The sequence below is a fragment of the Mus musculus genome, chromosome 10, assembly GCF_000001635.26.
Source record: "Mus musculus strain C57BL/6J chromosome 10, GRCm38.p6 C57BL/6J".
Taxonomy (NCBI): domain Eukaryota; kingdom Metazoa; phylum Chordata; class Mammalia; order Rodentia; family Muridae; genus Mus; species Mus musculus.
The window spans coordinates 119,736,567-119,763,235 of record NC_000076.6 but is presented as its reverse complement, the minus strand read 5'-3'; the positions used below and the strand labels follow the sequence as shown (position 1 = coordinate 119,763,235).

Below are 26,669 nucleotides of genomic sequence, written 5' to 3'. Positions count from 1 at the left end.
GGGATGGAGACAGGGTGGGTCAAGGGTGTCATAAGAAGACATACAGAGCCAACTAGCCAGTGGGGGCTCATAGAGCCGGAACCACCAATCAAAGACCATCCATGGTCTGGACCTATGGGTGCTGGGAATGGGGGGAAAGGAGTAGGAGGATGGGACTTGGAGGAGAGGAGGGAGGGGTTTGTGATGGAATGTAAAGTGAATAATGAAAGAAATAAAATTCTTTAGGACTTATTGTCAATGTTTGCTTTGTATGCCTATTTATATGCCTATTTCTACTCCTCATAGTAGTATATACCATCAGGTGCAGCAAAGACAGTTAACTCAGATGTAAGCATCCCTTTTCCCCTTCTTTGAGATGGATGCTTCATAGACATGACATTACACTCAAGTGATAAGCCATCACTGAAGTTCTAGCCAAAAAGTTGTGCATGCACGTTCAGTGGTTAGACACCTAAGGACAGCTTCTTCAGACAGAGGGAAGATGGCTGGATGAGAGTCTTCTCTTTGCTCTTATTTCTCTCAGAGACTTGGATAAAATGTCTGCTGCCCAGTCAGCTCTGTCGGGGCCTCAGGCAACATGTTAAGGATGTCGACTAGCAAAAGCATGAGGCTGTTGGGCCCCACTGGCGACCAGCAACTCTCTATGTGGGCTGCCAGTACAGTTCTCTTTATAGGAGAGAAAGGGAAGGCATCGTGTAATCTGTCAAAGCCATCATCTCTGGTCTTTATCCTCCACGACTGCACTCAGCATCTAGTCTACCCATCAGGGAAAGAACGGGAGAAATGGATCTGACATGGCCTGAAATGAGAGAGTCCTCTTCAAACTTTAATCAGAAAGCCTTGTAGGATTTTAACCTCATTGTGCAGTACATGAAAGTTTTATTCTGGAAGGGAAATCAAAGGAGAAAGAGGGGCTCCTTCGTGACATTTCTCGAGGAAGTCTGCGGAAAAGCCGAGGCGCCATCGCTGCGGGGCATCGTTGGAAACACAGATGCTTAGTGCTTTTTGCCAGGAGAGAGGTGGTTTTGTACATAAGCGGCAACCAGGAGAGGCACAAAGGAAGTGTGCAGCCCACACAGCAAAAGCAGCAGGCGTCAAAGTTGCTTGCTTTGTAAATCTGGAGACGTGAATGGCTCACAGGCTGGGCTCTCGAAGGTCTACCGTAATAAAATCCCTATTTTAATTACAGGCAGCATACTTAAAATGCTATCATTAAGGTTGTGTCAGCAATTACTTTTTTATGACCTTATTTCCCAGAGAATAATAAAAACGTGTTTGGGACTGCTACCTTGGGCGGAAAGTTGGCAGCTGGCTCTCAATTCACAGGCTTTTCTTTGCTTCCTCAAATTGGGACGGGCCACGCTACGCTTCCCGGAAATCACAAAAGAGAAAATTCTAAATGAACGGGGCCCCCAAATTGCTCTGCCTCTGATTGTCTGAAATTCAGGTCTTCGGACTGTCAGGGGGTGATCACCGCTGCCATGTCTCAGGAGAGGAGATTTGGTTTCCATGGTAACAACAGCGCCCATGGTTAGTGCTTAAAAATTAAAATCACCTTCCCGAACTGTACTTTAAAGGGTGGCGGAATCAGAAGCCAGATGTCAGTGTTTGTGCGTGAGGAGTGATGTAAGGAAGAGTTTTATAGGCAGGATGGACTTCATGCGGAGTGTGAGCGAGTGACGTGAGGCCGGAAGCTGGGTTCCCTGCGCATGGGCAGGAATAAGCACCTAAGCTTTCTAACCGGTAGAACCTGGGGGCTGGCGAGATATATAGGCTGCTGAAGTGTCTGCTGAACAACCAAGTAGATCTAGACCCCATCCTCGGCACCCCTATAAGACTCTAGCACAGTGGAGTGCACTTGTAACCTCAGTCCTGTGGAGATGGAGGCAGAAGATCTCTGGGATGTACCGGCTAGATAGCCTTGTTGAATCCATGAGTTCCAGGTTCAGTGAGAGACCCTGTCTCAAAAACCAAGTCCAAAGTGATGGGAGAAGGCACCTCATACTAACCCCCACCCTGCCCTATACTCACATACCAATCAATCGAGGTAAAAAGAACTAATAAGCAGACATAATTAGATTTGTTATTAGAATTACCAGTAGAAAGATCGAGGCTTAAAAATGAGCTGTTTTATGTCCACGTGTTTCTGGCTACTGTATATATCATTTCAACTACAATAATAATAATTACTGAGCTTCGGCGGCGGACAGCCATCTTAGTTTCCCATGGACAAAGTCACGTGACACTAGTGTCAGCGTGATGGGGCGGGCAGTTTGGTTATTTCACTTCTCAAGAGCGGAGACTGGGGTAAAGAGGTGTCCAAGTGTCTCCTGAAGCAATGTATAAATCCACTGACCAGAAAGGCTCCCTCTGGCAGACTTCAGGTTACAGAACGAGGATAAACAGGTTTTAAGATACACAAACTGAAGGTAAAAATAATGCTTATTATGTTGAAATAAAGAAGAGGAAGGGTTTTCTGAGGCATGGGAGGAAAAGAAAAAAAAATCTAGGGGGGAGAAAGTATTTTGGAGAAAGGCTGTCACAGGCACAAAGTCACTGAAGAACAAGTGGAGTCAATAATAAAAGTTCCCAGAAGCCCAGTGGCAGCAAGACAGGAGAGTCTAGAAGGATAACAAGCCTCCACTCCGGATGTAAAATTCCGTCTCGCTCCTTATTGCCTGGAGTCGTCCCAAGACTCTTTTATGACAAAAGAGAAAATCTGATCAAACTTGGTAGGAAGATAAAAAGTTTAAGTGGCAGCAGGAGGGGCAAAAGAAGAGATGAGAAGAGAACTTGAGGAAAAAAGGGAGGCAAAAGGGTGGTGTCAGGGGAAGGAAGGCATCAAGGGAGAACAGGCCAAATCAGGATGATAATGGATCACAGGATCCACACACAAAGGCTGTCGTTACTAAGACAAACCTTCCCCTACCCCCCCCCCCCCAATCCTGCTCTCCGTCCTTTCTAGTGAAACACTGCCCCTACAGGGAAGATGTTGATTTCAGGCCCCAGGTTCTCTCCTCACAGGTGAACAAAGATGGTCCTGAGAGTCTCTCAGCATAGGAGGGGAGAGATGCAGAGAAGATGTGAGAGACTAGAGCCCCGAGGAAGAGAATTCAGAAGGTAAACACGTACTGCGAGCATCAGAGTTGGTACTGCTCTGATATTAGATGCCCTTGAAAACATTTACATGCAATTTTATAGATAGTGGGAAACGGGGGTTTGCTAAGCAGATAAATTGGTGTCATAAAGATACGTTTGCGTGTGACAAGATCCATTATGGCACTTGCTGGAAAAAGAAGGTCTTCAAATTGAATGTACATCAGTGCTGGAGGTTTTGGCAGACGGCTACTTTACAGCTGTGTGTGTGTGTGTAAAGAACAACATCCTAAAATTCACTGGGTTATGCAGACTGACAACTATTCATAGGGGACTCTCAGGTTCAGCCGCTCACAGCGAGAAGTCTAATGTCGGAGGGGTTGGCAGTGAACATGTGTGCCTCTGGGTGTTTTAACTACAGCCTGGCTCTAGATGATGAGGCATTCTGTTATGGTTTGAATATGCTTGGCCCAGGAAGTGGCACTATTTGGAAGTGTGGCCTTGGTGGAATAGGTGTGTCACAGTGGATGTGGGCTTTAAGACCCTAACCCTAATTGCCTAGAAGTCAGTCTTCTAGCGGCCTTCAGTAGAACTCTCAGCTCCTCCTGCACCATGCCTGCCTGGATACTACCATGTTTCCTGCCTTGATGATAATAGACTGAACCTCTAAATCTGTTAAGCCAGCTACAATTAAATGTCTTTATAAGAGTTGCCTTCGTCATGGTGCCTGTTCACAGCAGTAAAACCCTAACTAAGACACAGTCCCTCCCCTTGGGTACAAGAATGTTACAGGTCCAAGATCCTAGACTCACACGGTACTATTTGCTTGGGTTGCAGTTCATAGTGGCTTTTTCCTTTCTTTCTAGCTTCTACAAAGTGTTTTCTGTTTCACCTCCAGTGGGTCCCAAGGTATTTCCTGTCTCTTTCCTGTCCTCACCTCATAAAACCAACTCATTACTCTGCATCTCTCCAGCTTCTCAGGACAACCTGTATCTTCTTCCTCCTCTCCTCTCCATCCATTATTTCTTTGAGGATTTGTTCTTGTTTTTAACAAGGCGAATAATTTTGTCACACATCTTTGTTCTGACTTGGACTCAACCCCTTGTTCTTATAATCTTTGTCTCTAGGAAGTTTTTGAGAGGAAGTGGGGGTGCAGGATGGAGGAAGGAAGGGGGAGAGAAGAGAATGGGGTGGGGAGGGGAAAGGGAGAGGGAGAGAATGTGTGTGCATTCCTGTGTTTGCTTGCATTGCCCCCACCTTACTTTTTGAGACAGGGCCTCTCTACTGAACCTAGAACTTTCTGTTTGGCTAGACTGGGTTACCAGAGAGCTCTGAGATTCAAAGCTCACTTGTCTCACTCACTCTCAGCTCCAGAGTTCCAGTTTACACCTCTCCACATTAGCTTGCTTCCTTCCTTCCTTCCTTCCTTCCTTCCTTCCTTCCTTCCTTCTTTCTTGTTAACCTGGGTGGTAGAGATCTGAACTCAGGACCTAATGTTTGTGCATGCTATACACTGAGCATTCACTACAGCCCTCTTTCCATAACCATTTAACCGTCGCTCACTGTGTACCGGTTCTTATGATGGGCCTTCTGGATCCCATGAGAAAGAAGGTGCCCTGATTTTATGGTCTTATGGGTTCAAAGCTGGATTACCAGACTGGTGTCTAATACAGTGAGAGGCCATTAAAGGCAGGCAGAGTGCTGAGATGACTGTTGACAAGTGACACTAACCAACTGAAAGATGTCAGGGAGGGCCTCAATTAACATGAAGGCAGGGAAGGGGAGGCAGGCAGTTCGCTGTCTACTTTATCTTGCTGGAAGGCCCCCAGGCTGAGGACTTGAAAGGAGTCGGGAGAGTGGCTGAAGGGGACAAGAGCAGAGAGAGCTGGTAAGGTCAGAGCTGTGGGGTCATGATGGCGAAGCCTAGGAAGTGACAATGAACACTCCAGCCTTTTACCACAAGAGCAGTGTGAAAACCACCGAAGGACTTTCTTTAGGCAGGAAAAAGAGCTACAGCCCAGTGTGTGTTCCCAGAAAGAACATGGCTGTGAGCTGGTAAGGATGGACGGTAAAAAGCAGACATGAGTGGACACATGAGAGGAGCTAGGAAGCCATGGAGGAATAGCAGGGGAGAGATGCTGGGAGGCTCCCTAAGTTGCTAGCAGGATGGATGGACAGCCACAGTGGGAAGATGAGAGCAGCACCAGGAAAGGGCATTAACACACATCATTGTTGGTTTCTCCTTGTGCAATACCCTAACAGTCCAAATATGTCACACACCCTACAGTACGGTGCTCTGCTTCTGTGCTGGGACCATTCCTGCCCAACTTCCCCTCTACAGTGCTGCGAGATGCAGCCTGCATGTCACCTAGAGGTAGCTTAGGAATTCTGTTCCTTGACCAGGCGAGCCTTAACTATTTGCTACTAGACGGACATAATTTAAAAGGTGCCCATTTCTTCAACAGTGACTCTAGACACTGCCTCAACCATGTTCTTCGCTCGTAATAAAGTTTTGAGCTAAAAGGATTAGGTGACTAAGTCAGCAATCGAGTACAAGGGTCATTAAGGTCACACCACTGAGTGTGTGTGCAGGTCATACACGGGGTCCTAGCATTCCCAAGATGTAGGTCTTGTTATTCACACCCATCTTCCATTTGAGGAAACCAAAGCTTAGGAGCGCAGAGTGATTCACACAAAAGTGCACAGTCACGGGCTGGAGCTGGCAGTATGACTCAGCAGTTGACCTGTTTACAGGCCAAGCTAAGGCACATCTCAAAGGGAGACCCTTCATCTTTCACAGAGGAAACCATTGTCTCTAAGCCCCAGGCAACTGTGATACAACTGTTCGCTGCTTTCCCACAGTCTCTCAATGGTAGCCACACCCACGAAACTGACCACTGGTGCCATCAAAACAACTACTTCTGTCTTTACGCTCTTCGTCTAGCAAGGAAGAGACATGTGGATTAGTTTTCTCTCTAGACCTCATTTTTCAGTATGCAAACCTGCTCTCCTTCTACATGTTCAACTCAGGTAAGCGGCCACGAACGGTGTCCGTACAGATCTCTAAGGAAAAGCATGAAATTAATTCTGTTGAATTCATACCAAAGCCTGGATCCATTGTTGGCCCTGTCTCCCTCGCCCACAAGTTTTATAAATGAATCAGAAAACTGAGGCTCTCCCACCGACGCCCATCCCAGTTTTCCTGGGATGTTATCTGACTTCTGGCAGCTCCAGCTGCAGCCCAAGCCCTGTCACTCTTACCCAAGCTCTTCTGACACACGCACCTGATGTGGACCCCAAAATATTTCCAGACCCCAAAGCCCAGAGGCAAGGAGTATTCTAGCATTCAGATGCCCATATCACCGTGACATATATGTTAGACCTCTAATGATGAATGCGTGTTGCCAAAATTCAATTCACGGTACCATCTAGATTTCCCTGCCCCACCTGGATTCCATTATGACCCAAGGTAGACCTCAGATCCTGCCTATCTGCTGATTTTGTCAAGCAAGGGCAGCTGGGTCTCAGACTGTCTGTGACTATGAAGCATAGCTGACACATTTGTCAGGTTTAGCATGGATGCGAGCCTGGGCCCTTCAGGGATGGGATGCTAGGACTCTGCTTGCTCCGGCTTCTTTCTCAGAAGCCAGCAGTACTATCTGGCTCCTGGCCCAAGGCCGAGATTCGTTGATATTTGAGCTCCAATGCCAAGAGTGCTTTTAAACCATTAAAAAGGTTAGAAAAATCACTCTGGCTTCTGTCAGTTCATCCCATTAGAACAACAAAGGCTTGGGCTATGGGAAGGTAAGTGAAAGCTGTTTGCGGAATCAAACGTCTGTCAATAAGACCGGTTAATATTTACTGAAATTAATGTGCCAGGGGCTGTGCTGAATGCCTCAGACAAGGACCCCGTTTTATCTCTACAACAATGCAATGTGTACTTGTCTCATAACCCAAGCGTTACATTGGAAAGATTAGATGGAGGAGACTGGGTAACTTGCACGAGAGCACAGCGCCTGTGCCTGACCGGATGCAGAGGCAGCCAAGCCAACACTGTCCATGCTTTGGGTGTGTAAGTTCTCATCGTTGCACAAAATAGTCAGACATATACATGGTATGAGCACACATGTGTTGAGTGTAAGAGAAAATTAACTTTTTAAAGTTAGGAAGGCAAAGAAGAAACAAACTCGAATTCCACCGAGCCTCGTTGGGTAGTAAGAGGAATGCTCAGAGAGTTTTAAGCATTGTTCAAAGTTCTCTTTCTCCAAGAAGACAAAGCATCCGTTCTGCTGATCGGAGAGTGTTATTAAGAGCCAATCATTCCTTCCAGGAGCTTCTTGATGCAGTTTGCTTACAATAATGGAGCTTTGGGGGTTCTCCCTTTTAAATTACTTACGGGGTTGGAAAAACGTCTCAGTGGCTGCAAACACTTGCTGGTCCTCCAGAGGCCCTGGAGTTTGTTTCACAGCACCTATGTTGGACAGCTCATAACTGCCTGTAACTGCAACCTCAGGACATCCCAGCACACTCTCCTGGTCTGTGTAAGCACGAAACACATGCATATGTGCACATACAGACAGACAGACACACACACACATTCAGACACACACACACAGAGAAAGAGAGAGAAATGATAGAAGAAAGAAAGAAAGAGAGAGAGAAAGAGAGAGAGAAAGAGAGAGAGAAAGAGAGAGAGAGAGAGAGAGAGAGAGAGAAAGAGAGAAAGAGAGAGAGAAAGGAAGAAAGGAAGAAAGGAAGGAAGGAAGGAAGGAAGGAAGGAAGAAAGAAAGAAAGAAAGAAAGAAAGAAAGAAAGAAAGAAAGAGTCCTTTCTTTCCCATGAATGTCTCTTGGGCTTATCCATAAAAGAATAATTCCCTAATTATGTTATGCATTTTGTTTATTTATATCCACTTCCTATTTTAAAAATAAAAATAAAACAAAACAGTTCAAGGGCGTTCTTAATAAAATCAGCATACAAGTGGACTAACTTGGGAGAGAGGGCAACAATAGGCCAGCACTGCCCGGCAAGACCAGAACGGGAGTCTCATACATAGTTAAAAGTTTGGGGGCCTGGAAAGATGGCTGATGGGTTATAAGTGTTTCCTGCTCTTTTAGAGTTCTGAGCATTTGTCTTGTGCAGTTCACAGCCACCTTTAACTCCATGTCTGGGAGATCTGATGCCCTCTGCTGGGGTTCCTGGACACTAGAAGAAACTGACACGTACAGAGCCAAAAATATTAGAAAATGTTTTTTTCTAAATATAAAAGGTTTTGTATTTACATTTAAAAAACCAAGTTAATCAAATTCCATAATTAATTCAACCGATTATATTAAAAAAACCTTTCATTTTACCATGAAATTAATCTAGAAGCTAATAAGATGTTTTACATTTCAAGACATACTAAGACTCGGACTCTGGTATGTATCCGCACGTAACACATGTCAATTTGGACTGCCCACATTTCACATACTCTGCAGCCACATGCTCGGTTGCTGCAGCTGAGCAACACCATTAGAGTCACGTGAATGTTCTTCAAGTTTCTAGGCCATCATGGCTTCATATCTTCAGGAAATAGCTAGCTCTGCCCTCGTGCTTGTCTTTGCTTGGGTCACTTCTGTTCTGGGGAATCATTCTCCCTGCCAGTCTTAGAAAACAATCCTCTTTCGATAAATCAGAAACCTCGTGTAAAGTTATAGACCACTGTACTTTCTCTCCCCTGCATTGTGCTGCGGGTAGGTTATGTTTCTGCTCCTGCATTATTCTCCCATCATGCTGCTACTGTGATTTATACAGGCTTCCAAGCTTTACTACTGGAACCTCATAAAGACTTCCTTCCATGAAAAGGCTGATCCTGTGAAGTTAACAGTCCTGCTCTATTTGCATTTTTACTGAAAGCGTTTCCAGTTCAGCTTTTCTTACAAAGAAGTTGTTTTGTTTTGTTTTGTTTGTTTTTCCTTTTAGAAATGGCGGAGTTTCAACTTCTGGCCACACACACACACACACACACACACACACACACACACACACACAGAAAATAGCTCAACCCCGGAGTTGTTTTCTTGCTGGTTAGGCAATTTTGTGCTATACCTCCTGTTTGAAGTGTCTCCCACAGGACCATGTTTGAACACTTGATCCTCAGATGTCGTGTGGCTCGCTGGGGTGGGTGACGGGGATAGGCTACAAGGCTCTTAGTTCTAGCCCTAGATCTCTGCTTCCTTCTGTGTGCCTTTAGAGAAACACTACCATACTCTACTGGCACAGATTGGCTCTGCCTCCGGACAAAGCGGGAGACGAATCATGCAGATGAATTAGTTTCCTAGGGGGAGGGGGATAAGGAAGGAGGAGGGAAGGAAAAAGGGCAGGGGGTGAGACAGAGAGAGAGAGAGAGAGAGAGAGAGAGAGAGAGAGAGAGAGAGAGAGAGAAATGGAAGGTAGAAGGTAAACGAGGGTGGAAGGAAGAGAAGGAAAGCCAAGAACCAAGTTCTAGTAAGAAACTGACCTTGGACTTGTTAATCAAGGCTTTGCTATGGAGTTTCCAGAAGCAGCCCTGCTGCCCAGTGTGGATACTAGAATTCCATCAACATCTCTAGACACAGAATATATAACCATAGGAAGTTAGTCAGAAAGTTAGAAAGCCACAGAAGAACAACTCTAGCACTTCTAAGTTCCTCTTGAAGAAAGGTTAATTGTAAATTAGCGGGTGGATTCCCAATGTTTGGATGAGAGGGACCTTTAACCACATCTGATGTGTCCCTCTCTACTCATTTTATGTAGAAACATGCCAAGATTATATTGTCACGTTGCTCCAAGTGAGACTGAATGGGGAACAGAGAACGATAACATTTGAAGGCAGAGCTGTTATCTCCCCAGACAGTAATATGAAATTGTAAGCCGAGAGAAGAAAAGGGCAAATGAAACACGATGAGGCAATAAAGAAAAAAAATAAAGAGAAAATGTCAGTCAAATTTATTATCTATATTTTCACAAGTAAAAATAGTTAACTCAAGGCAGTGAGCGACGAGCAAAGGAGGTGAAAACATTGGAATGAAATTCATCCTGAGAAAAAGAGCAGCACACACATCTGATCGATAGTTGATATTTCATCATATCTTTATGATAAAGAACGCTCCAATTCACTGCAAGTCTTTCCTGAGTGGGTTTTGTGAGTGTAGAACCCAATAAAAGCTGCTTCTGAAAGTCAAGTAAGGATTAGCCCTACAACACACACACACACACACACACACACACACACACTCACACACACACACACACACACACACACACACACACACCTACCTACTGCAATGGTAGCATGCTGTACAGACGAGAGCCATTCTAAAGCTACAGATCACGCCCCGACTTTGCTCACCTGATATCCATCCCTGATCTTGGCACAGTGTCTGAAATGCGTCAAGCGCCCAAATATTTGCTAGAAAGAGAACTAGCTACAGCCTCAGGCTATTGGGAAGTATGTAACTCTATCCTGAAATAGGCTGGGTCAGAAAAAGACTATTGAGGCCCACGTGGTTAGTGACAACTTCCTCCATAGCAGAAGGCTGGGATCAGGGACACCTGCTCCTGTCTGGATTGGTGGAGTGACCAAGGGCTCTTTCTTATGAATCTCAGTCAGAGTCAGAGTCCTGAAGAGAAATTAGCTGATGTCACAGAATGACTCACTCAGCAAGAGCAAACCACAGACCAAGTGTCAGGCACACGGGAGAAGTGATTTTTTTTTTTTAAAGTGGCCATATTTTCCATAGGCAAGTTGAGTAACAGATATATAAATTGTCGCATAGACTTCCTTTTGGGTCTGTCACTAGACCTTTTCCAGACTCCTGCCCCCTGGAGCATGTGTACTGTACTTATGCCCTGAACGCCCTGGGCTGGATTACTGCTGTCTAGTGTTTCTGCATGACTTGAGACCCCACTGTACACTCTCAAGTCCAGGATTCTGCACGAGGCCCGCCCTCCAGTTGTGAAGCACTCAAACTCCTTGTTAACCAGGGGCCCTGGAGGCCTAGGCCACCACCCATGTCTCCAGGGTAACACTTCGGTGAACCCATGGTTACTTCAGACTCAGTAGCCATGACCGCAATCCAGCACTTTATGGTTTTTGACACCAGATGTAGTCACCTTCCTTTGCTGCTTGAACCACCCATCTGACATAATAGTTTCAAATACAGAAAATGCACCCAGTTATATTATAAACAGTTCCATTAGTACCACCAACAGTTACTAAATGTAGAGTCTTGTGTGACTGTTAACCCATAACCGGCAGGAGATCAATGAGTTGGGCTAACTGCCTGAACAGCCACACTGGTCCTATAAAAGCAAAAGGGACAGAAGGGAGCACGTCACTGCAGGGGCTACTTAAATGTCAGGGACAGACATTTCATGCATCAGGTGTAACAGAAAAGATCTTTCCATCACACAAAGTATAAATACAGCAAACAATGGGGAAAGCTTCTATGGTCCCCAGGTGGCAAATCTGTCAAATTACTTCTACATCCTGATGGTGACATTTATAAAGTAGTCAGTAAAACGACTTGTGCCTACAGAGTCAGCATTCACGGACAGAGAGTAAACCTGTATACCGTATCTGTGGATTACAGATAACTCATGTAAGATACCACCAAAGGGCTCATAGGTTTTGCCAAGACTGTTGATAAATCAAAGCAGAACACAAGTTACATGGGATAAGTCTAAATTAGAAATCATGTAGTGGGTTATGGGCTGAATAGGGAAACACACACTGCTGCACCCTAAACGGACATAAATTCTTTTAAATCTCGATGTGTATGACTATAGACTCATGCTGCTGTAACCCTGGGACAAGAAAAGCTTCTTTTAAAAGGATGGATATAATGAAGGCATCCGTGTCTGGTCTAAGTGACTGTGGAGTTCTTCATACTAAACAGGACATCTCTGTCACCACCTCCCCCTCACCACACACACACACACACACAAGGCCTAGTGGATATCATGAAAGAAGGATAAAAAAGGATGTAGAAGTGAGAGGCAGAGGAGGAGTAGCAAGGAATGTTGTGATTCTAGTGCTGTGGCCATTGTGAGCACACAACAAAAGTGGACACCTGTACAGGACTGGGGACCGTCTTCGTTCCATCACTGATACAGAAGGTGAACATGGGGCTCCACCCTTCCTGGAGAGCTGTTGGCTTAATGGTGGCTATAAGAGGGGCTGTCATGTCCTGGTATCATAGCCATGGGTGGCTAGTGGGGAAGGAGGGAAAAGAATAGTGGGTGGTAACAGGGCACAGAAAAAAACATAGGCCATTGAGCATTTATATGTGTGTATAAAACTGTCAAAAACAGAAACAAAATAAATCATGGAGAACCAATAAGGAAACCCAAGCTGATCAATAAATGTAGCCATCCATCCGACATTTATTTTTAATGAAATATGCTACAGATACTAAGGCAAGTCATTCCAGACAGAAAAATGTGCAACAAAATGTTTTTGTTCAATAGCAGCTTATAATGCAGTGGATAAGAAAAATACGTAAAATATTTCATTAACATGGTTGGGTGCCAAGTGAAATGATCTGATGCTCTTGATAGAGGAGGGACAGGACCATTGTGAACAAGTGACTGAGCTTTTCTGCAGTATAGAAAAGAATCTGATTGAAATGTGGAGAGAGGGAGGAAGGGAAAGAGGAGGGGAGGAGGAAGGAAGGAGGAGGGAGGGCACATAAATAGTCAAGTACACTGGAAAGGGCCACCGAAGAGCAGGCCATGGGAATGCTGCAGAGACACCCAGTGAGCAGTGCTCTCTGAACACTAGAGTGTGGGGCACGGAAGACCATTATCCAGAACTTAGTTCTCAAATAAACAGCTCTGTAGTATTTCACAAAATAAACATCCCATGAAGGCCCGGTCCAGCCTTAAGAAAGAATTCTGCCTTGGCAACATTTGCTAGCTATGGCATCAAGGGTAGAAACTGGTTTAGAATTCTTGGTGATTGAGAAAGAAGGCAAACTCAGTGGAGATGCAAACTTCTGCACGATCTGAAAGGGGTGGATGTCAGTGGATGATGCCCTTTCTTGTATCACCTATCACCGAAAGAAAAATATGCCCCAGGGCTGTCAACGGAGGAGCGTGGCCAGGATGAATGGACGTTCTGGTGGGAAGCCTCACCCTTTAAGGCACCGCAGAACATTTCAAAGCATGGCTAAGTGTATGGTGGTGAAGGAGAGGATGCTGGGATTGGTATGTGGCTGGAATCTCCTGTGCCTTTTACCGCCTGCCTCCCTCACAAGGAACTCGATCTATAAGAGCAGACAAAACACCACAGAAGAGGGACGAGCAGAGGGCTTACTGCACTCTTGAGCTTAACTGATTGGACCCCGCTTCCCTCTGTGAGGCGCGCAATCATTGCTGGCTCCTCCTATTGGTAGAGTAGGAAGAAAGGATGGGGCCAGCTAAACTAAACTAAACGTTGGGCTTGGACCAGCATTCATCAGACCACACTAACTCTCAGACTCTATTCAGGACCACACTGATATTTTATAGCCTTGATCCTCAATGTGTGGTTCTTGGAACAGCAGAAATGGCATCCTCTGGAAACTTTTCAGAAACCTTGGATGGTACCCTAGACCCATTGAGTCCTAATCCAAACACAGTGGATTGAGAAGTACTGCTTATCAGAACTGAGGAAAGTCCGCCACTAGGGAGAAAGGGAGGAAGCCATCACTGAGTTACGAAGAAAGGCATGCTCCTCCCTGCCTCCGCTGCCCTCTGGCTTTCTCCACTGAAATCCTGCTGTTATTCAGGATGCTCCCCGGAACGCTGCTTACCTACGTTATATATGTCCCTGCAGTACCGTGACTGAGCTCAGTGTGGTACTAGGAGCAAATGGATATTACTATTTCCATTAATGCAATATTTCATGCATTGAAGTATGAAACGCTGATTGAGCAACCCCCATTGACATTGCAAGGAAAATTGTTGATCCAAATGGACTTCTGACTGGAATTTTATAGGACAGAGTAAGTCACTCGTAACTGGAAAAGCTTCCAAGATCCCTAGTCCCAGACCACTGCTGGCTGCTGGCAAAGCAATAGGAAGTCTAACACATTTACGGACCAATAGTGTTATAATAAAGTGTTAAGTTAGATAATGTTCATCTTTACTTAGATCTGAAATTAGATGTGTTGAAATGTCATGTTGACTACCAGTAATTATAACCTATCTTGTGTTTAAAATGTGCATGGATAAAACAGAATTCCACTTAGGATCAGGAAATCTAGTGGAGCAAAGTTAGCTGGATGTTCAAAGCAGCGAACGGAGAAATAAATGAATAAATCACATACTCTGTACTAAAAATAGACCTCAAGATGGTATCTACCAGGAATGTCAGTGACAAAATTAGTAAACAAAGTCATGCCCCGGTGGCTTGGCTCTTTCTGTGCTTATAAACTGACAACCACTGCTGAAAAGATGGCTTAGCATAGAAGATGTGTTTCTCTAACAAAGGACCTGATCTCAGGCTCCAACACCCATAGCAAGTGGTTCACATCTGTCTGTAACTCCAATTCCAGGGACCTGTCACTCTCTTCTGGCCTCTGCGGGCACCAGGACTCATGGGTACATAACCCCCCCCAGGTATACAAAAATAACTAAAAGTAAAATAAAAATAAAAAAATTTGCAGATTCCTAACTTGAATGTAACTATAGGCAACAATAATTATTTTTCCAATGTAATCTAGGAGGACAGTTGAATATGAGAAATTAGACATTTCCAAGATCAAACAAGTTTCACCTTCTCCCAATGGGCTCCAGAGTAAAAACGACCCTCAATGAACAGGAAGAGGCAGAAGCGTTTCTTCTCATGCACTCTTACTGCGCAGATGAACATAGAGGCAATTTTTAGGAAAAAATTAAACTGAATAGCTTCAAAGAAAAAAATTGTTTCATCTCAGAGTCTCTATCTTGGCTTGAATTTTGCATATGATTTTTAAATATCCCCCAACTCCCATCTAAATGTTCCTGGGTGTTTTTACACTTTATTCATTATTGCTTGCCATCTTAAATACTAATATATATATTTTTCTATAAAATATTTGCTCGAAACAGAAAAATGGCCGTTCCCAGAGCTGGTCATTCATTCCCAAGGAACTCAAGAGCCCCCAGTTTTTCACTGTACAAATATATAGATGATGGGTAAATATACAGACAAATAGATGATACAGGTATATAGGTAACAGGTAAATATACAGATGAATAGTTGATACAGGTATATAGATGGCAGATAAATATACAGATAAATAGATGACACAGATGTATAGGTGATAGATAAATGGATAGATAATGATAGATTCCACAACCTAAGCAGAGATACACCTGCCAGTCATTTTACAAACATTGAGTGAATTATTTAACATATCATTTCTATTACAGACTGTAAATATGCTACCAGCACACCAGCCCCATCAATTCTACCCTCTTTTATAGAACTCTTCATGTTTGTGCATATTTCTAATATATTTTTAATTTGAGTCTTTTCTCTTTTTAAAATTTGAGATTCTAAAAAAAAAAAAAACCTGAACAGTCTTAAGCAATACCATTTTCATTATTTTTAACAAAATATCTGTCATCAAGAAGGCATAGCGGAGCAAATGGTAAAAAGCTGCGACTGACTATTGCTCTACCTGCTGTCCGTGTTGTTTACACAGTATGATCTGTAGAAAAGAAGACATGATCTGTCTCAGAGGCTCGTGCCTTCCTTCCTATTCACCCGAGACCCCTTGCCTCTCTTCAGTTATGCCCAAGACAAAGCCTCGCCAACAGCAAACTGAAGACTTTCAGTTCTGTAATTAAGGCCATTACAGGTAATCCATAGTTTCTGTCTGTGCACACCACTGAGTCTCCCTCAATGCAGATTTAGTCAAACAGCAATCCTTTTTAGTAACCGGTGTCTAGCCATCAGACTTCCTGTGGGCGGAGTTTGGCAGTTTATTGCCTGGGGTAAAGTGGGGATGTGTTTCTTTCTCAGGCACACCAGCAATAACTGGATGGTAAGGGAACTGATTTGGAGGCAGATCATTTTGCCTGGTCACTTTCCTTACGCTTCCCTTCATTTGTAGCCTGAAAGACTAAAAATCCATAGAAGCATCTGGATACCACCATGATGTTCACCTCCTCATCTAGAGACAGTACATGCTGACAGAAACAAATCTAGCATTTGCCTTAGCCTCCTAGACCTCCTGACAGGGGGTGACTACACTGACTTCCCTGCTTGGCCAGTATTGCACCCCTGGTGTATTCCTCTGAGCAAACAACTTGGCTTGGGGAGAAATCTACAGCTTCCTTTCACAGCTTAAGAATTGCCTTTATTAGGAAACCTTAGATAAGCCACTACTCCTCACAACCTTTCCATCCCTGTCCAGAGACGCTCAGGAGAGCTCTGGGGCAGGTGGAGCAGCTATCATGGTCTTGACGAGGTAGTCAGATGATCCCAGACTCCCTAGGGGCCCCTTCTTCCTGTCAATAAGGGAATCAGCTTTGACTGTCCATTTCCAGGTTACTTCATGGAGTTGCTGTTGATACCACCTGCTAGACACTGCCAAGAACCAAGTCACTTCAGTCTACGTGGAGAAAGCTACTGATCCCACAGAAAACGGAACTAAGATGTAACCTCTACAGAGGGAGGGAACTCAGGCCCCATTCAACTGCTACATGGCTTAGTCCAGTCAACCCAATGACAACAGAGACATCTAAAGACTGATACTCTGAACAGTTGACCAGATAATCAGCCCTTTAATTAGCAACCTTGGATATACCCATTATATCAGAGCAGAATGCCCAAGTACCTAAGGATCACAAAGAAAATATACAGCTAAACTCAGTCTAAGCTATGTGTTATAAAGTCAATAAGTTTCTCACATATGCTTCCTGGTGAGATAGGGGTGAAGTATCCAAATTAAGGGTTGCAAAGAGAATTTAAAATCATGTCTTGGCATGTGATTATCAAGACAGAATAGGCAATGAGTTGTAATTCATCTTCTAAATAAGAGGAGGAATGATCTAAACCAATAAAGATGGAGATATTCTAAGACAGAGCGCTGATCTCTTTCATCTTCGTGTACTTATTATGGCTATCTGCTTCTGGGAAGATAACATTGATTTAAAAATGTTTAAGTTAAAATAAAAATGCAGTCCAATAGAGAAACTAAGAAAAATGAGAGTTTATGGAATTCCTCAGAATTCTAATTTATCAGACCCCTAAGTTAAGAATATTGGAAAAGTGACTGCCATTCTTCACACCCAATCATTGAACATATCTACCCCTAACAGCTCTGAATGTAATGGGGAATAAAAAGAAAGCAAAAGAATAAAAGATTAGGAAATCTCAGGCAAACAGAGTTGTAGAAGTTTGGTTTTGTTCTTTCCCCAAGTCCCATATTCCTAGAAACAAGACTCATTCTCAAAATGTATTTACAAACACCTTGTCCATATAGCTAGGCTTTTCTCTGACTAGACCATAACTTCATATAACCCATTTATTCTGATCTATATTCTACCACGTGTCTTGTTACCTGTGCTCAGGTACCAACATCCGACTTGTTACACCTTCCTGGGCCAATCTCCCCTGCCTCACTTTATCCCAAACTTCCTTCTGCCTCCACATGTCCCACCATCTACTCTACCCTTTGCTATAGGCCATAGGTTTTTTAATGACACCTACACAATACACAAGATATTCTCTCAGCACAGAGTGAGACAGGCAGAGATCCTAAGGGGATGTATGTGACTGTCAACATGCACAGGAGACAGATGCAGGAGAAGCAGCCAGGATAATCAGAATCCTCTCTTATCTTCAAACTCTCCAGGCAGCAAAGGTAAAGGGGTGTTCAGGATAATTCTTTCAGGACAACAAAGTCCAAAGCAGGGAGCTATTCAGAATATCGGCTTCACTGTGTTTCAATGCTAACCTGACTCCAAGCCAGAGACTCCTTTAGGCCTCCTTTTCCCACTCTTGAGAGCATCTCTTGGGTGGAGTTTGGTCAGCTCTTTAGTATTCATGACTGGGTTACTGCGCAGATGTTTCATATGTGAGCACTGAATTAAAAATCCTTATAGATATACAGTGGTGTTTTCATTAGCCCTAATGAGAAACATTCCATGGTTTGTTTAGCCAAAATAAATAGATTTACATTTTGTATCAATTCATCTCCTGGATAAACTTGACAGATTGGCTTTTAAGTTTCACACATACTGTGAGTGAGTGAGCAGACAGTATGAGCCACAGGCTTAGTGTAACATTATGATCCATTGATGGGCAGTGAGATCTAAAATGGCTCCACTAGCCCTGCTTGTGCTTTCAAACTACGCAAAGGGCAGAGCCACACTGAGTAATTATCATTAGAGAAACATTTCACAAACCCAGCAGACCTTGGAACGGACAAGGGAAGGGAACGCTGGATTGCCATCCTTACCCATAGACCCTCCATTTAGCCTTTAGCAAATCACCAATGAAAACGAAAGCAGAGGGGCTATGCTTATCCATACCATAAACCATAACAAAGCCCAACCTAACACTTTGCTATGGTTTCAAGCGAGTATTTAATCTGCAATGGAGTCTAAGGACCAGAGAGTAGAATGAAATATATTGGGTATCAAGCATTCTCATTAAAGATCTACCTACAAACTGCCCAATCTGAGACTTCCACTAATTTAGTTTTCGGTGAGACTCCATGCCCATGCATAATTAAAATGTTTTCAGCTTGATGTGTAAAATGGTATTTAGTTTCATAACAAATTAAAGCAAATATATTGATATAGACATGAGTAGAATGTGCCCTGAAATGTCACACAGTTATCAGGGGCAGCAATATCTTTTGTTTATTTGAGAATTGAAGTAAACACTACAATGCAGATGTCCTTATGCAGCACGGACTGAATTATCTAGAAATGGTACCACAGGCAGGGCCATTGTTCCCTTCTGCCCATTTAAAAGCCATTTCTGTGGCTATTCAACTGTTAATTAAGCACTGATATATTTGTATTTTGGTGTTTAATGAAAATATAAAGAAGTATATAATATGTAAAAATGATCTAATCTTCAAAGAAAAGTATCTTACTGAAAAAAAAAAACCCAAAAAACAAAAAACCCAACTCAATTAAAAAGAGTATATTGTGAAAGCACCACACTTCAAATATGAATAAATATAATGCCTGTTTCAAAAACAAATTTCAGTCATGGTGTCTTAGTTGGAGTTTTGCTGCTGTGAACAGACACCATGACCAAGGCAAGTCTTATAAGGACAACATTTAATTGGGGCTGGCTTACAGGTTCAGAGGTTCGGTCCATTATCATCAAGGTGGGAACATGGCTGCATCCAGACAGGCATGGTGCAGGGGGAGCTGAGAGTTCTACATCTTCATCTGAAGGTTGCTAGCAGAATACTGGCTTCCAGGCAGCTAAGATGAGGGGCTTATAGCCCACACCCACAGTGACACACCTAATCCAACAAGGCCACACTTTTTAATAGAGCCACTCTCTAGGCCAAGCATATACAAACCATCACACATGGAAACCAACTAATATTTACTTATAAGACAATGAAAAGCGAGAACACTAACAGCAGCAGAAACGTCTTGGTAGCGTATTTAAGATGTTTGCTAATCTCACCACAAACTAGGTTTCTAGTGTTTCTCATTGCTGTGTTCCTGCTCAGCCACTGTACACTGAGGTCAAAATGCAAGCATCCGTTCTTCCCCCAGACTCTCTCATGGTCTTCCCTTCCATCCATTTTGTTCGATGACTCCAGTTCTCCATGGAAAATAATTTCACTATAGCAGGATAACTATCATTAGCTGGCCCCTATTTCTCTCATCTACTTTACCATTTGCTAAAATGCGTTTCCTACTCCATAGGTCAGGGTAGCCATGTACTGGGTGTGCAAGACACAGAGCAGAAGTTAGAGTAAAGAGAATTATACTTCATGGTCTTGCCTAGACAACTTCCATCTGCATATTGCTTATTCCTAGCGTCTGGAAAAAGCAAACTAGCATAAATGGGGTTTTGGGTACATTAATTATTTTTCTGTTACTGTGAGAGAATACTGTGATAGAAAGTAACTTCGAAGAGAAAGCGCTTATTTTGACTTTTAGTTCCTGGTGTTCGTCATGGCAGAGAGACAAGGCAACAGACGGGGAAATTGGCAGGAAGTCATTGAGGCAGGAGCAGGAAGCTGGCCAATCAAATTTCATCTGCATACAGGAAGAAGAGAGAGAGGACAGGAAGTGGGGTCAGGCTATAAGCTGTCAAAGCCCACCTCCAGCAACTTACTTCCTGCAGCAATCCCCGCTCCTAAATGTTCCACCGTCTCTGCCAACATCCGGACATCAAATGTTCAAACTTATAAGTCTGTGGGGAACGTTTCTCATGCAAACCACCACAGCAGAGAATCCAGGGACCCCAGCGCACGCTGAAACCTTCCACAGTTGCTAACCTGATTGGGACCTGACTGGGAAGTAAACTAATCCTGCTGTGTCGAGCTTTCGGAGTTTGTTGATTATAGCAGTGAGTATTATTTACCATAACTAAGGAGTTCGCTTATCCCTTAGTCATAGATCAAAGTCTCCTCCTCTGTGAAGCCTTTTCTAGCCCTTCAGGTGGAATTAATCGTCCCTTTCATGGTGTTCCCAGAGCAATTATTATGTGTATTTATTATTTATTGCTGTTGGAACCATTTGTGCGCTCTCTGAGATTACTTCTTTTTTATTAGTCATCTTAAATACCCAGCCCCCACCCCCAGTAGGTACCCAGAGAGTGTACACGGAGAGTTCTTATTTGATTGACAGTATGTGAAAAGTTGTATCAATTGCACAGAAAGCTTACGCATGAATTTCATATTTCTTATTTTTAATGATTGGTACTGGGTAAGGAAATACTCAACCTTCAGTTGAATGCAGAACTTACACAGTATTACCTTGTGTAAACAGTTTGTTTTAAAGTCTCTTTTCTGGCGCTTAGCCATGCACATTATCAACCAAAGAACCAGGAATGTTATCACCTCTCTGCCTCTTAATAGCCCCTCGGTGCTTAAGGAACGACCTGCTGTCAAATAACGAATATCCACTGCGATTTTTCTAAATAGTTTTATTTTTCCACTGGACAAAAGAAAATAGACGGATGGAAGTGTGTATCTGGTATCCTTTCTATAATAATGTAGCCAACAAATAATTTTCTTTTATGTTAGGGTGTCCTAGTTAGCGGTAACTGTCAACCTGGCACAGCCTAGAGTCATGTGGAAAGAGAGTTCTAACAGCGGACTTGCTCAGATCGAATGTAGGCATCCTATAGGAGATTCTCTTGATTGTTGATTGACGTAGAAGGGCCCCTCCCCTCCTGTGGGTGGTACTATTCCCTAAGCAAGGGATTCTGGGCTTGCCCTCCCCTACTGTGGGCGGTACTATTCCCTAGGCAGGGGCTTCTGGGCTTTCTGAAGCAGCTAGCTTCCAAAGCACGATCCTGGGCAACAAGCAATGCTCCTCGTTTCCAGTCTTAACGTTCACAAGCGCCCGCCTGCCTTCCTGCCTCAATTTCGCACAATGGTGACCCATATCGGTACTGTGAGATGAATAAACCCCTTCCTCCCCAAGGTTGCTTTTAGTCAGAGTGTTTTATCACAACCACAGAAAGCAATGTAGAACAGGGGAATCTGCAAGACAAATGTGAACATAAAACTGAAAACATACCCACACCCAAATGTCTATAATAGCAAAAAACGGAGACAACACTATGTTCTGCCACGGAGTTTATAACCATTATGAGCCTGCGTCCCTCTGAAGCTGCAAGGGCACGCTGCTGGGGTTCCTGGGGCTTATAACTGGGAGGAAGCAATCGCATATGCATACAAGCATGCGTGCACACACAGAGTAGGAGTGGACTAAGCCCTGTTAAATAAGGATAGGCAAGATATTGTACCTATGTGAAGTGTCTATACAGGACCTGTTAGCAAAGTGAGACCCGCATCACGGCACTATCTACTCCAGGCTGGAGCTTGCATTCTTTGAGTATAATTTTCATTTAAATTATCATCTTTTAACACCCCTGGCTTCTATAACATTATTCCAGAAGAAGTAGAACTAACTGGCATGGGATCCTCTTAATTGTTAAAAAGCAGGCTCAAACACACCTCTTCTTCCCATGGAGACATGGGAAGTGCATCACAGAATGTAGCAGAGGGGAAGAGCTCTGACATCCCAGGAATTCCTCTGCAGCCCAGCATTTTGGGATGCTCCCTCGCCCCGAGGCAGCCTGCCTCATTCTGACACCCTTTCATACAATAGGCTAGCATATGCATTTGGTCTGAAGGCATGATCAAAACTTAATTTCTGTACATGAAAAGTGAGCCACCTATTTTGGAGAGGCAAACAAGACTAGATTTTACAATCTCTAAGAACACCATTCTATTTTTTTCCACCTAGGAAACATTGATCTGACTTTCCAGACAGACTAATGATTCTACTCAAACAAACAACAACAACAACAACAAAAAAGCAGGACAAAAGAAGACCAAGTGAATCTATCATCTTTACTAGGACTTTTCCCACCACACACACACACATACATACACATGCACACACATACATGTACATACATATAGACATACATATAGACATACATATAGACATACATATACATATACACACATGCACACACACAAAATCTAAAATTATTTAAAAATAAAATCTTTTCAAACCTTATCTCTTGCTGACTGCATTAACGATATGCAGTTTAAATACCCTGATTCCTCCATCCAGGGCAAACAAAGCAAAGAGAGAGGTGAAGAATCTTAATAGCACGGTCTGTTCCTAGCCCATCAGCTACGCAATAGCTGTAAGATATTCCCTGACAAAGTGCTACTTATGGAACTAAAAAAGAAAGGTTGAGCATAGCAGCCATTGTTTCATCAAGCTAGAAGGAACGGTGTGGTACTTTCCCGATATTAATCTTACATGCAATCTTATTCCCAAGGGCCTGCTAATTCTCACCAGGGGTACTAAATTCCCAGTAGGGGCATCACCTTTGCTGTCATTGCTGACTCTTCCTATACTGGGAAGGCCTGGTGCAACTTGGAAATAGATATGAATTCAATCCAGCGAGGCAAACTGCTATCTGAGAAACTGGGGTGGGGCAGAGTTCTAGCTCCTCTTCCAGGAACTGTTTCTAGAGAGTGGTACTTTCTTCCAACGTGCCTGGAGAAGTTCAAAATGTTCAGTGGATGCAGCTGCCAACACCTCCTGTGCCCCTTGGAGGTGTTATGGAAGCGACCAAGCCCAGACCATCACTTTAAACTGCGTCACTCCACCCTTTCCTCTTCCCCATGTTTTCAAGCTGTGAGAAAATACCGACAGAACATGCCTTATGGTCTTAATAACAGAAAGTTCATAGCCCAATGCTGTTACAAGGCTTTCCATTGGTGTGCAGCAGAGCTCTAGAACACTGGCATCTTGTAAAATTGAAACCATACGCCCATCAAACACAGCTCCCTCCGCCCAAATCCTCAGCAACCGCCAGTCCACTTGCTGTTTGCAAGATCTTGACTACCTTAGGTAGATCATGCATATTTTAAGTGGAGCAACGCAGAACCTGTCTTTTTGTGGCTGCCTATTTTCCTGACCTCACTAGCCTGGGTTTGTAAAGACCAAATGAACCATTAGCACTTCGATCCTTGCCTCCATTCCTCTCTAGAAAACTCTGGATACGACACTGGATTCCGTATAAATCGAATATTGTAGTGAGCTAAGAACCATTTCATTTCATAAGACTTCCTTTTCACTTATGCATCATTTTTATGTTACGGTTCTTCTAGTCAGTAATACGAGCTTCACAGACGTCAGTCATTGATGGTGCTGGTGGTGCTGGTGATGTCAGTGGTAGCCGTGGGAAACAGTATGAGTAGTTATCTAACCTTCGCTGCGCTTTCCCAGGCAGACGCTAGGCTTTCTCTCAATCAATCCTGATTGCAATTATCTATGTCTCTGTTGCTATCCATTTACCTACCCACAAACACATTAATAAACACCTACACTAGATATAAATTCACATCTCCAAGCAACTACCAAGGCTATCAAGGCTAACTAAGGATGCGGCTGAATCTACTTAGGTCTGACCCTATGCCTTTGCCCTCAGAGCCTGCTGGTGAGCTATTTCTGGCATGAATCACTTCCACCATAAACAGACACATAAAGTCTTCCTGTGGGCCAGGAACTTTCCTAATTGCTTTTCATGCATCTCTGAGTTATTGCTAAACCCGTAAGACAATTCTACAAAATGAAAAAGACTCGTGTAGAAAAGTATCTATGATTCCCCTAAATAGAATGAGAAAATAAAAATTGCCCATATATATTATTAAAGGAATAAATTCCCCCTGAATTATGAAATCTATAAAAATATAACTCATTACAAAATGAATTTAGTTTGGGAGTATGAAGTGAGCAATACTCCTAATATCTGAGGGGGTTAAAATGAATATATAATATCAGTTCTCCAGATCCTTCTTCAGTGCACCAGATGCCAGAATTACCATCATCCTGCACTAAATGTGACGTCTGCTTTTCTTCCGTTCTCTCCCTTTTGGCACTGGACATCTTTTTTGTCACCAGGTTAGGTTTGCCTCCTGTGTCAAAGGCAGGTGGGTCACACTGCCTTACGCAGGCTGAGTTATCCACATAGCTGAGTTTGACCTGTAACTTGTTTCAGTGTTTGTTCTAACCCTGCTCGGGGAGCACCTTCGCTTCCATCCTGAGTAGGCTGTGTACCCTTTGGATTTACAGCAGATAGATAGGATGTAACTTAATGAGAGCACTGAGCTCTGGAGAACCCCTAACATTAGCATTCAGTAGAGAGCACCAAGGCATGCCTATTCATTTTCTTCAGAATCATTAATGTCTGCCCCCTCCCTCAGCTGAGATGTCTCGGCTTGCTTGTTTGTGCTTCCTGAGGACAATCAGTCATTCATGCCCAGCAGCTGCTTCCTTCTCTGTTGTCTCCACCTTGTTCCCTCCCACCTGACAGCTCACGACAGAGCCACACACTATGCCTTTCCTCCCTCCCAACCACCATGACAGACACTGCTTCCTTAGACGACATTTGCCTACTCAAAGATCTCCCTGCCTCGTCTTCTCAATAAGTACATCTTGCATCCAAACCTATGCCTGCCAAAGGCCCCTCCAGTAAAGCTCTTAGCTCTGCCTTCTTTCTCCATCTGTGTTGATCTCTTCCTGTAGCTCAGATGAAGCTCTCTCTGGCTCATCCACCCCATCCCCCAAGAATTCTTCAGAACCCTTCCCCACAGCTCCCGGTTCTACAGTAATCTTTTATCTTCTTTGACTCCTTCTCCACTGGAACTGGGCTTCTCTTCCATGTTAGATTAGCTCGGCTACATGCCACCTCATTCCTTAGTTAAAGGAATGTCATGGTTACCTTTGCCTTTTGCCTGGGCCAGAACAAGTAGCAGGTTTCATAAATTGTGCTTTTAATGGGTATCGAGGTTCCAAGAGTCTGTGGTATATACAAGGTGCATATTTGAAGGAATCCTGAGGCTACACATGTAGACCTATCTAGAACGATGGACTGCCTGGATCAAATCCTGGTTCTCCAGCATTCTAGTTATAAACTAGTCTTCTATGCAGGTCACGTTCTTCATCTCTCTCAGCTTCAGCTCTTCACTTATAAGTTGGGGGGCACAATGCCTCCCCAGCAGGGTCCGGAAGAAACATGAAGAGTAGGTATGTGTCTAACTCGTTACCCGCCACATGATGAACTGTAAAACTGTATCTCCACATTGTGCCTCCGGTTCTCTCCAGGAAACTGCAGATAGGTTTTACGCTAAGTTAGAGAAACTTCTGTTGGTATAGAATAGCTCACACGTTACACCCTAATGATCCACAAGGGCATTCTAGGATGTAGGCAACTGGCACAGACTGCAAACGGCTTCCTGTTTTGACTGTACTAGTGCTTTTATTTCCCCTCTGATCAGAGGAGGCTGAGAACGGGAGCCTCAGTTCTCAGGCAGCCTCAGCTCTCAGCCAGAAGAGCTGACTAGGAAGGATAAAGGGCTGTGGGCAGAAGTCCTCTGGCAGTCGTCATTGTCCTAATCCCTACTCTGTATCTCTCTCTGCCCTCCTCATATTGTTAATTTCACAATGTGTGCTCTATAACTAGCAATGGTGACTAAATGTCAAATTAAATCCTTTAGAAAGTAGACACAGCCTGTGGATAAATCTGATTCTCCAAACACCAATAGCCCAGTGCTCATCTTTATCCTGGGCTACAGAAGAAAAAGGAGCCAACCTCCCTTCTCCCTGCGGAAACAAATTTATTTGGAGGAGTCAGGCATGAAAACACACAGCCACAAAGCAATGTGTCAAACCCTTAACAGGAACATAGACAGTGTGCCATGGTTACATTGACCGATTCTGCCCTGGGGGCTCGATTTATTAAAACATCTCACAAATTAATAAATAATACTGGTCGATTTCAATTTATCATTTCCTGTCTTTAATGTGTCTTGTGCATGAGGCAGTTATCAGAGCTTG

General features: G+C 43.7%; 1 protein-coding gene and 2 long non-coding RNA genes across 11 annotated transcripts in view; 1 reads left to right on the top strand and 2 right to left on the bottom strand.

Moving 5' to 3' along the window:
- Positions 1-26,669, bottom strand: part of Grip1 (glutamate receptor interacting protein 1) — a 634,030-nt gene that overhangs the window by 324,032 nt on the left and 283,329 nt on the right. The gene's annotated exons all lie outside the window — the stretch shown is intronic.
- Positions 844-15,771, bottom strand: Gm46207. The gene is made up of 2 exons (XR_001779707.2): positions 1,289-15,771; positions 844-1,157 (listed from the first exon to the last, which is right to left on the bottom strand). It is a non-coding gene; the product is annotated as a predicted gene, 46207 (long non-coding RNA).
- Positions 1,537-17,174, top strand: Grip1os2 (glutamate receptor interacting protein 1, opposite strand 2). The gene is made up of 3 exons (NR_045359.1): positions 1,537-1,626; positions 3,025-3,120; positions 16,638-17,174. It is a non-coding gene; the product is annotated as a glutamate receptor interacting protein 1, opposite strand 2 (long non-coding RNA).